An 11,215-nucleotide genomic window follows, 5' to 3' on the forward strand; every position below is an offset into this window, starting at 1 on the left:
AAGATCTGGTATTGCAATACCCCCTGCTTCGCTCTTGCTACTGAGGATTGCTTTAGCTATTCTAGGTTTTTTATTCTTCCAGATGAATTTCATAATTGCTTGCTCTATTTCTGCAAGGTACATCATTGGGATTTTAATTGGAATTGCATTGAATCTGTATAGCACTTTAGGTAGTATAGCCATTTTGACAATATTAATTCTGCCTATCCAGGAACATGGGAGATCTTTCCATTTTCTAAGGTTTTCTTGAATTTCTTTCTTTAGTGTTCTGTAGTTCTCATTGTAGAGGTCTTTCACCTCTTTTGTGAGATTGATTCCCAAGTATTTTATTTTTTTTGAGGCTATTGTGAATGGGGTAGTTTTCCTAATTTCTCTTTCTGAAGATTCATCACTTATGTATAAAAATGCATTGGATTTATGAGCATTGATCTTGTAACCTGCTACTTTACTGAATTCACTTATGAGTTCTAAAAGTTTTCTGGTGGAATTTCCAGGTTCCTCTAAATATATAATCATGTCATCAGCGAACAGGGATAGTTTGAGTTCTTCTTTTCCTATTCGTATCCCTTTAATTTCTTTGGTTTGTCTGATTGCTCTGGCTAGAGTCTCAAGGACGATGTTGAATAGAAGCGGTGAAAGAGGGCATCCTTGCCTTGTTCCAGTTTTTAGGGGGAACGCTTTCAGTTTTTCACCATTTAGAATGATATTAGCCATGGGCTTAGCGTAGATTGCCTTTATAATGTTAAGGAATGTTCCCACTACCCCAATTTTTTCTAGTGTTTTGAGCATGAAGGGATGCTGTATTTTATCAAATGCTTTTTCTGCATCTATTGAAATAATCATGTGATTCTTAACTTTAAGTCTGTTGATATGGTGAATGACATTTATTGATTTCCGAATGTTGAACCAACCTTGCATCCCTGGGATAAAACCCACTTGATCGTGGTGCACTATCTTTTTAATATATATTTGTATGCGATTTGCTAAAATTTTGTTGAGAATTTTTGCGTCGATGTTCATTAAGGATATTGGTCTGAAATTTTCTTTTCTCGATGTGTCTCTGTCTGGTTTAGGTATCAGGGTGATATTGGCTTCATAGAACGAGTTTGGGAGGGTTCCCTCCTCTTCTATTTCATGGAATAGTTTGAGGAGTATTGGAATGAGCTCTTCTTTAAAGGTTTTGTAGAACTCGGCTGAGAACCCATCTGGTCCTGGACTTTTCTTTGTTGGTAGGCTTTTGATGACCTCTTCTATTTCATTGCTTGAAATTGGTTTATTTAAGCTGTGTATGTCCTCCTCGTTCAGTTTAGGTAATTCATATGTCTCTAGAAATTTGTTGATGTCTTCGAGGTTTTCTGTTTTGTTGGAGTATAGATTTTCGAAATAGCTTCTAATTATGTTTTGTATTTCACTCGTGTCTGTTGTGATGTTTCCTTGTTCATTCTGAATTTTGGTAATTTGAGTTTTCTCCCTCTTTCTCTTTGTTAGTGTGGCTAAGGGTTTATCAATTTTGTTTATTTTTTCGAAGAACCAACTATTTATTTTGTTAATTTTTCCAATTGTTTCTTTTGTTTCGATTTCATTGATTTCGGCTCTGATTTTAACTATTTCCTGTCTTCTACTACTTTTGGTATTGGTCTGCTCTTCTTTTTCTAGCGCTTTGAGCTGTAGTGTTAAGTCGTTTATTTGTTGATTTCTGCTTCTTTTTTTGAATGCACCCCATGAAATAAATCTTCCTCTAAGTACTGCTTTCATAGTGTCCCAGAGATTTTGATATGATGTGTCTTTGTTCTCGTTTACTTCTAAGAATTTTTTTATTTCCCTCCTGATGTCTTCTGTTATCCATTCATCATATAATAGTATATTATTTAGTCTCCAGGTATTGGAGAAGTTTCTGTTTTTTATTCTGTCATTTATTTCTAATTTCAATCCATTATGATCTGATAGAGTACAAGGTAGTATCTCTATCTTCTTGTATTTGCTAACAGTAGCTTTGTGGCATAAAATATGGTCTATTTTAGAGAAGGATCCATGTGCTGCTGAGAAGAAAGTGTATTCGTTCTTTGTTGGATGGTATATTCTATATATGTCCGTTAAGTCTAAATTGTTGATTGTGTTGTTGAGATCTATAGTTTCTTTATTCACTTTTTGTTTTTGACAATCTATCCAGTGGTGAGAGAGGTGTGTTAAAATTGCCTAGTATTATTGTGTTGTGGTCTATTTGAATTCTGTAATTGAGAAGGATTTGTTTGACGTATGTGGATGAGCCAATGTTCGGGGCATAGATATTTATGATTGTTATGTCTTGCTGATTTATGCTTCCCTTAAGCAGCATGTAATGTCCTTCTTTATCCCTTCTGATTAGTTTTGGTTTGAAGTCCACATTATCTGAGATGAGGATGGATACTCCAGCTTTTTTGCTGTGTCCGTGTGCATATGGTATGTTTTTCCCCATCCTTTCACCTTTAGTCTATGGGTGTCTCTTTCTATGAGATGAGTCTCTTGCAGGCAGCATATTGTTGGATTTTTCTTTTTAATCCAATCTGCCAGTCTGTGTCTTTTGATTGATGAATTCAGGCCATTGACATTCAGGGTTATTATTGTGATATGATTTGTATTCCCAGTCAATTGACTCATATTTGTTTTTGACATGATTTGGTTTCTCCTTTATTTGGCTATTCCTTTAGGCTAGCGCCTCCTGTTGCTGATTTGCATCGTTGTTTTTCATCTCTTCCTCATGGAATATTTTGCTGAGAATGTTCTGTAATGCTGGCTTTCTTTTTGTAAATTCCTTTAGCTTTTGTTTATCATGGAAGGATCTTATTTCATCGTCAAATTTGAAGGTAAGTTTTGCTGGGTATAAGATTCTTGGTTGGCATCCATTTTCTTTCAGGGCTTGGTATAAGTTGTTCCAGGCCCTTCTAGCTTTTAGGGTCTGGATTGAAAAATCTGCTGATATTCTTATTGGTTTCCCTCTGAATGTAATTTGATTCTTTTCTCTCGCGGCCTTTAAAATTCTGTCTTTATTTTGTATGTTAGGTATTTTCATAATAATGTGCCTTGGTATGGGTCTGTTGTAATTTTGTATGTTTGGAGTTCTATAAGCCTCTTGTACTTGGTTTTCCATTTCATTCTTCAGATTTGGGAAATTTTCTGTTATTATTTCATTGAATAGATTGTTCATTCCTTTGGTTTGTTTCTCTAAGCCTTCCTCAATCCCAATAATTCTTAAATTTGGCCTTTTCATGATATCCCATAATTCTTGTAGGTTCTGTTCATGATTTCTTACCATCTTTTCTGTTTGGCCAACTTTGCTTTCAAGGTTAAATAATTTGTCTTCAATGTCTGAGGTTCTGTCTTCCAGGTGTTCTATCCTATTGGTTATGCTTTCTATGGAGTTTTTAACTTGGTTTATTGTTTCCTTCATTTCAAGGATTTCAGTTTGGTTTTTTTTTCAGTATCTCTAACTCTTTATTGAAATGATCTCTTGCTTCCCATATTTGCTCTTTTAACTGTTGATTGGTGCGATCATTTAATGCCTGCATTTGCTCTTTCATCTCCTCCTTCAATGCCTGCATTTGCTCTTTCATCTCCTCATTAGCTTCCCTGATCATTTTAATTACGTACATTCTGAACTCCCTTTCTGACATTTCTTCTGCTGTGCTGTCATTGGGTTTTATTGATGTAGTATCTAGGTTTGCTTGGGACATTTTCTTCCCTTGTTTTCTCATATTGGTCAGCTGTCAGTGGGACCCTGAGATATTGCAGTTTTCCGCTATTGGCTTATAGTGTCCCGGTAGATTTCCAGAGTATCACCTCCCAGCCTGATGTATCACCTTCAGTAGCCTGATGTCTTGGAGGAATCTGATAAAGCAGCGCATCCGAAGAAAACTGCCCCTAGCCCCCTACTGGTTCCACGGTTTGGAACTGGTTCTGTGCGGAAATGCTCTCACTGTGGACCTGCACCGTGCAGCTGGCCGTGTGGGAGGAGCCCACTGCCGGAGTGTGGAAGGCTACCTTGGGAAGACTCTAGCTGCCCTGCCTGGCTCAGATAAGCCACCTCTATCTGGGCCTGCCACCCGGGCCGAGCTTTACCCAGTGGGCAGACTCACCTGTGGCTCTATTTCAGTCCGAGTCTCTCAATGCCTCCCCTTCTTAACTCCTGGGTTCTGGAGCGACTGGGGGTGCAGTCACCCTCTAGGCCGCCATCTTGGATCGCCCCGTGAAGAGAGCCTGCAACCGGAGTGGGCAGAGCCGCCTGAAGAGGTCTCTGGCTGCCCTGCCCTGATCCCAGAGGCTGCTTGCAGATCGAAGCTCTCTGTTGGTTCAGGGACTTATGGCTGGTTCTATGTAGAAAACCTCTCACTGGGCGGTCTGGTCTGAGAAGCTAGACTTGAAAGGCACCTCCCACCTCAGGGGTCCAGGCTACTTGGGGGGGTCTCTGGCTGCCCTCTCCTGGTCCCTGAAGCTGCTTGTGTGCCGGAGTACGTTGCGCTGCAGTGGCTCCAGGACTGGGAGCTTGTTCTGGTCAGATAGACTCTCACTAGCGGGCCAGTTCCGTTCTGAGAACCTGGAGAAGCTGGCTGTGTGGGCGGGGCCCACCGCCGGAGTGCGCAGGGCTGCCTGTGGATGACTCTAGCTGCCCTGCCCGGCTCCGATAAGCCACCTCTATCTGGGCCTGCCACCCGGGCCGAGCTTTACCCAGTGGGCAGACTCACCTGTGGCTCTATTTCAGTCCGAGTCTCTCAATGCCTCCCTTCTTAACTCCTGGGTTCTGGCGCAACTGGGGGTGCAGTCTCCCTCTAGGCCGCCATCTTGGATCGCCCCGTGAAGAGAGCCTGCGAGCATAGGCTTCTAATGCAGCATTATCCTAGGATGTGCACTCTTAATGTTAAGCTAGACACTGCTGCAAAAAAGTGCTCTGCAACTGTGACTAATTCCTGGATTCTGAATGAAGAGGACAACTAAATGTTTTAGAGAAGGAATTTCAATTTTTAGTCCAAACCAGGTGGAATTGAAAATCAATAGCTGCATGCGTTCATACAGAAAATCGCACATGCAAAAGCAGCCTTGACAAGTCAGCACTGAAGCCAGGGTAAGTAAAACTAGAAATGGCATTCTTGTTGCATCCTGTTACATAGGGAACATTTTAACAACACTGAAAGAGCACAGAAGTGAAGCTGCAAGGAAAAGAAATGTGAGATGACAAAGAGCAATAGTTGCAGGTCAGTTTGCCCCCCAAAATGGTTGACTATCACTTCCAAAAATAAAGACAAAGTGAAAATATACTATCAAGTACCAGGTAGTTAGTATCTCTGGGACTTGATAGACATATCAAGAATGAGCTGCTATGCCATGCTGCAATGGAGGATCACTCGGTGTTGATCTCCAAGAATCAGTTTCTGACAGGGCAGAACCAACTTTTCCACTCCCCTTTTCTGAATTGTCTTGGTGGTCCCATTTACTTCACAGCATTACCCGATAAGTTCTTTTAGACCCCAGAGGGCCTAGCACATGAATTACAGGTGGAGCCAGTGGACCTCACAGTGAACAAGTGGTTCGCCTCCCTGGGCTGGGAATTCTCCTTCTTCGTTACTCAAGTTTCCATCCTCGCCCAGGAGAGCATCGCCCGGGCTGAACATGCCTTCTTCTAGCTCACCGATTAAAAAGTGCTCATCCAATTTTTAGAATATAAATAAATTTAATTGTAACATTATGAAATGTTTAAAAAACAGACTGAAGACAAAAGATCAAAAATGTTAATATATACAATTGAAATAACTGAATAGGGTATCAAGTGGAAGTAGAAGAAAACTCTTTATTATAACTTAATATTGCTTACTTACGAGTTTTAAGTAGAAAGAAATATATATGAAATTTTATAATTCATATTTAAAATAGTAATAGCAAAAATACCCTACAATTTCCTCTCAAATTATGATTTATAACACTTACTGATTGATGTGTGTTAACATCTATCAATTTGCAGGTATCCAATTCAATGATGTAACAAGTTTGTTATATGTCTATAGCTTCATTATTTGTTTAACTGAAATTGGATAAATACCTTATAGTTAGTTTAATTATGTATGATGTTGTAAAACAAAATCTATGCCCCTTACTTTAAAGTATACAAAATTTATCACAAGAGAAAAAGAGAAAAAAATTCAAAATCCTTAATGTTTACATATTTTTTAAAATGTCATGCCCCTTAATATACTGAGAAGTTGATAACAGAAGAATTCAAATCTGGTTTCATTTACATAAGAAAAGAAACAGTTGAACAAAATCACATTTGTCATCTATGAGGTATTTCTCCTATGGTAATTTATTCATTGGTTTATGGACTTCAGTTCTTTGAGGATAACAACAAATCAATATCAAGACTTAACATAGATTTAATAGATAAATTTGATGTTTTCTTTTCTGATTTAGTTGAGATATACAAGGCTGTCCACATTCAGATGGTCCCCAAGTGTTTATATACTGATGTGAATGAATATATGTCATTTCCAAAAGAAAAAACAGTATAAACTTAATATTAGAAGTTTCCCTTCAAAAAAAAAAAAAAGTACTCAGCCACTTCCCCGGGCGTGCAGCCCTTCAGCGTGCTGCTTTCCGTGCTACAGGTGATGGTAGTTGCCCTCTCTCTCTCAGTATGGAATCTGGAGCCCAGGTATTCTGCCCATCATCCAGTCAGTCGTGGTGCAGCCTGTCCCCTTCATGTACAACAGCCAGCTCCAGCAGCTGCTCATGATCTCCTTGTCAGAAGAGATGGAAAATTCAAACAGTAGCATGAAAGTACCTGTAATCGAATCACATGAGAAGCCCATGTTACAGAAAAAAAATTAAAATTGAACCTGGGATTGAACCACAGGGAACAGATTATTATCCCGAAAAATGTTGCCACCCCTTTTAATGAACTCGCTGTGCCCCACTCAGGCATTGTTGAAAGAGAATCACCCTTCAGTCATAGTGCAGCCCAGGACCTTTACCTGCGGAATCTCCAGATACCCAAAGGAAGCAGAGGATACACAGATGCTATTATGATGAATGCAATGAAGTATACACTAAAAGCTCCCACTTGAAAGCACACTGATGAAAACATACAGGAGAACAACCCTACAAATGTACTTTGGAAGGATACACATGGAAATGTGCTTGGTCTGATGAACTAACAAGACATTTCCACAATGGAATCAAACCTTTCCAGTGTCCATACTGTGACCGTAGCTTCTCCCGTTCTGACCACCTTGCCCTACATAGGAAGTGCCACATGTTTTTCTGAAAGCCTCTGTCTCTGCCTCATTGTGACTCTCCACTCTCCTGCCTCTCTCTCAGTCCTCCCTCCCATTACCTAACTCATTTTTTACATGTTCATTTTAATTTTGATTCACCTGGTCTGAATCTCTATATCATTCAAAATTTCCATATGGTCAGTAGTCCACACTCTCTACTCCTCCCTCTCCTTACCACAGTTCAGACCTAAAGAATGTGAACACTCCCCCCACCCCCAATGCTAAGCAAACCCTTCTTATAGAAACATTTAATGTAATGAGAATAAGGAAACATGTAAAGTAACATAACCAATTGTTGGTTTCTCCATATATTCCTTGAAGAATGTCAAAGTAAATGTATTATAAATACAGTATCCAGCCTGCTAGTCAAAAAACAAACAAAAAAACTATTTGCCTACTTTCTTGTGATAATTTTGCAGTTCTTTTCTTTTAAATTTATTTGCTTGATGAACTTTTCGTTATACTGAAGGAATTCTTCAATGATATGTACTACTCTACTGGTAAATACATTCTAATATACAATGACATTTTAAATATTTTTTAGTATTTTTTCATGAATTTATTTTTTGCTTTAAGTTTTAAGTTTTATTCTACAGTCATAAAAACATATGTATCATTTCTATTTTGAGAATTCTGTTGAAGTTAACTCCTGGCAGTAAAGATACTTAAAGATAATTAAATTGGCAATAATCCCCTGATTAAATTTTTAAACTCTTCTTTATTTTCTTAGTCTGTCTGCTCAACCAGGCTGGTACAAGAGAAATAAAAGAATAACAACATGATTTTATTTTAGAACCTTCTTGTATTCACCATAATTTTTGACTTTTGCATTTTATAATGTTCCTATATGGTATTTTAGATATATCTTATGAAACTAACCCTATTTTTCAAGTTACTTTGTTTTAAATGTACTCTTAGATATTCAAAATCATTGAGCTTATCTTTTTATCTGGAGTTTTAAGTTGATAAATGTATACTATTTATGGCCCTTAACATGTCTCATAGAAAAGGTTTATTTGAGCTATGGCTTTATGTTAGATTTTTCTTTAAATTTATAGTCATTCATGACCTTTTCAAATGTAGGGGGGGGTTTGTTTGTTTTTTTGGTTTTTGTTTTTTGTTTTTTTGTTTTTTTGGGATATTTTTGGTGGTGTTGTTATTTCTGTTATGTTTATTTTTTGAATTAGTATTATGAGATTATGCTGTCTTTTTAAACTTCTTGCTGTAATAGTCTTTATGACTTTTTAACAGTTGCATCTGTATTATTTGAGTGCTAAATTTTCTATTTTGGCTGTAAGAAATTATCACAAATTTAGGGGCTTAAAGTTCTGAGGTCAGAAATTCAAAATGGTTTTCACTGTACTGAAATCTAGGTTCCTGCAGGGTTGTGTTCCTGTATGAAGCCTCTGGGGGAGAATGTGTCCAAATGCTTGAGGCTACCTACACTTCAGGGTTCGTAACACCTTCCATCTTCAACTCTGGCAACGACCAATGGCATATTCACATTCTGTCACATTGATTGAGATCTTTATTGCCTTTCTACTCATCATTTAAGTGCACTGTGATTGGACTGGGCAACCCAGATAATGCAGGTTAATCTCCTATGTCAGTCACAAGTCCATCAGCTGTAATAAGTTCCTCTTTTTACATAACATAATGTATTCACAGCTGCTTGAGATTCAGATGTGTCATTCTTTGGGGGTTCAGTCTTCTACCTACCACAATGAGTGCTCTTAGTGAATAGTTAGGGTTATAAGCAGTAAGATAAAAATAATACTACAAAATAACCAGTATATGTATCTTGAGTTCTATATTTTAAAGACTTGTTTCTTTTAATTTTATAAAAATATTTATACTTTTCATCATTTTAGCACTGTGAAACTTCTGCAGTATATCATTCTTTTTATATGTTGTTTGACTTGAATATTCTTCTTTCTTTCCTGAAATATATTTGCATAAGAACCCCATGATAAACATTGCAAATTTTTGAAAAGAACTGATCAATCCTTTAGCTCTTCACAGAAATATCTGTGAGAAGAGAGTGAGTTGGGTTTAGTCACATCCTCTATACTCCGTGGATTTGTTTCTGGCTAATAGAGAACCTGTGTGGCATAGACTAAAGTCCCATTGTCATTAGTTCTTTACATGGTAATTGAGCATTCATTTATTTTAGAAGTGATGTGAAAGTCTCACTATACTGTATGCTATTTGAGAATGTTAGGTCAGTAAGTTTTGCCCCTTAAAATGATTATTTCATTCTCTTTCAGAGACCTGAAAGATACAAAAATTCTTCCATATATTCACTCATTTTTGGTTTCTTCACACTCCAGACTCAATTTTCATTGTATTCAATATTCTTACTTCATGCACTTCTTCCATGGGATGACAGAGAAGTACTATTTCCTGAATGAATACCTTTGATTTGAAAGAAGAGAAATAAGATGAAATGGCTACATTTCTGCCATTTTATATGGCTAAATTTCTGCCATCTTTAATAGAAATTGAAAATTAACCTTTTGCCAGTTGTAAAATGTGGTATGTTAGTGCCGACAGATGGAACATCTAAGTTAGCTCTTTATATTTAGGCAGTCATTATGATTATATAGTTGATATAATCATTTGAGTACTTCGTTTTATTCAATTGAAACCACATAACCCTACAAGTGATTTCAGAAATGTATAGTTATTAGAAATATAAAGTCATGCAACACAGCAATTTTAAATTTCTATAAGTTGTAAATGTTTTACTACTTTAAGGATCAAAGAAAAATACATAATATTATTAGAGTTGCAAACAAGTGCTATGAAGTTAAAAGTTAAGATTATTTCATCAAAAATAATTATTGGGCTGTGGAGATAGCTCAGTAGGTAGAGTGTTTGTCTTGCAAGCACAAAGTACTGGGTTCAATCCCCAGCACCACACACACACACAAAAATATATATATATATATATTTTAATATACATATATTTATATATATATATATATTTATTAAAATTACCTTGTAAAAATTATTGAGATGCACATTATTTGAATGCCCATATTTTGCTTAAGTGACTAACCAGGTAGTTTTCCATTAAATGAGAAAAATAATGGAATATTTCCTATCACAGCTTTTATTTATATGTTGTCATTCTTCCTAATTTGTTTTGACATGGAGGAGATGGCTTATTTCTCAGTGATTATTTATCTTCAAATTCAAGAGAAACAGGTATAGTGCTTTTGATATTATGACCATTTTGACAATATTAACTCTGTCTGTCCAAGAACATGGGAGATCTTTCCATCTTCTAAGGTCTTCAAATTCTCTTTGATGTTCTGTAGTTTTTCTCATAGAAGTCTTTCACCTCTTTTGTTAGATTCTCAAGTAATTTACTTTTTTGAGGTTATTGTAAATGGGATAGTTCTCCCAATTTCCTTTAGTGGATTTACCACTAATATATAGGAATATGTTCGATTTATGGGTGTTGATTTTATATCTTGCTACTATGCTGAATTAATTTGTGAGTTCTACAAGTTTTCTGGTGGAGTTTGTTTGGGTTTTCTAAATAGAGGATCATATTGTCAGCAGCTAGGGATAGTTTGAGCTCTTTTCCTATTTGTATGTCTTTAATTTCATACTTTTATTATTGCTCTGGCGAGAGTTTCAAGGACTATGTTAAATAGAAGTGGTGAAAGTGGACATCCCTGTGTTTTTCCAGTTCTTGGAATGCTCTCAATTCTTCTCCATTTAGAATGATGTCTAACATATGTACATTTACAAAGTTGAGGTGAGATTCTACTACCCCTAGTTCTTCTAGCATTTTGAACATGAATAAATGTTGTATTTTGTCAATTTTTTTCTGCATCTATTGAAATAATCATGCAATTCTTGTCATTAAGTTTATTCATTGGTGAATTATATATATTGATTTCCAT

Source organism: Sciurus carolinensis, chromosome 12, assembly GCF_902686445.1.
Source record: "Sciurus carolinensis chromosome 12, mSciCar1.2, whole genome shotgun sequence".
Taxonomy (NCBI): Eukaryota; Metazoa; Chordata; class Mammalia; order Rodentia; family Sciuridae; genus Sciurus; species Sciurus carolinensis.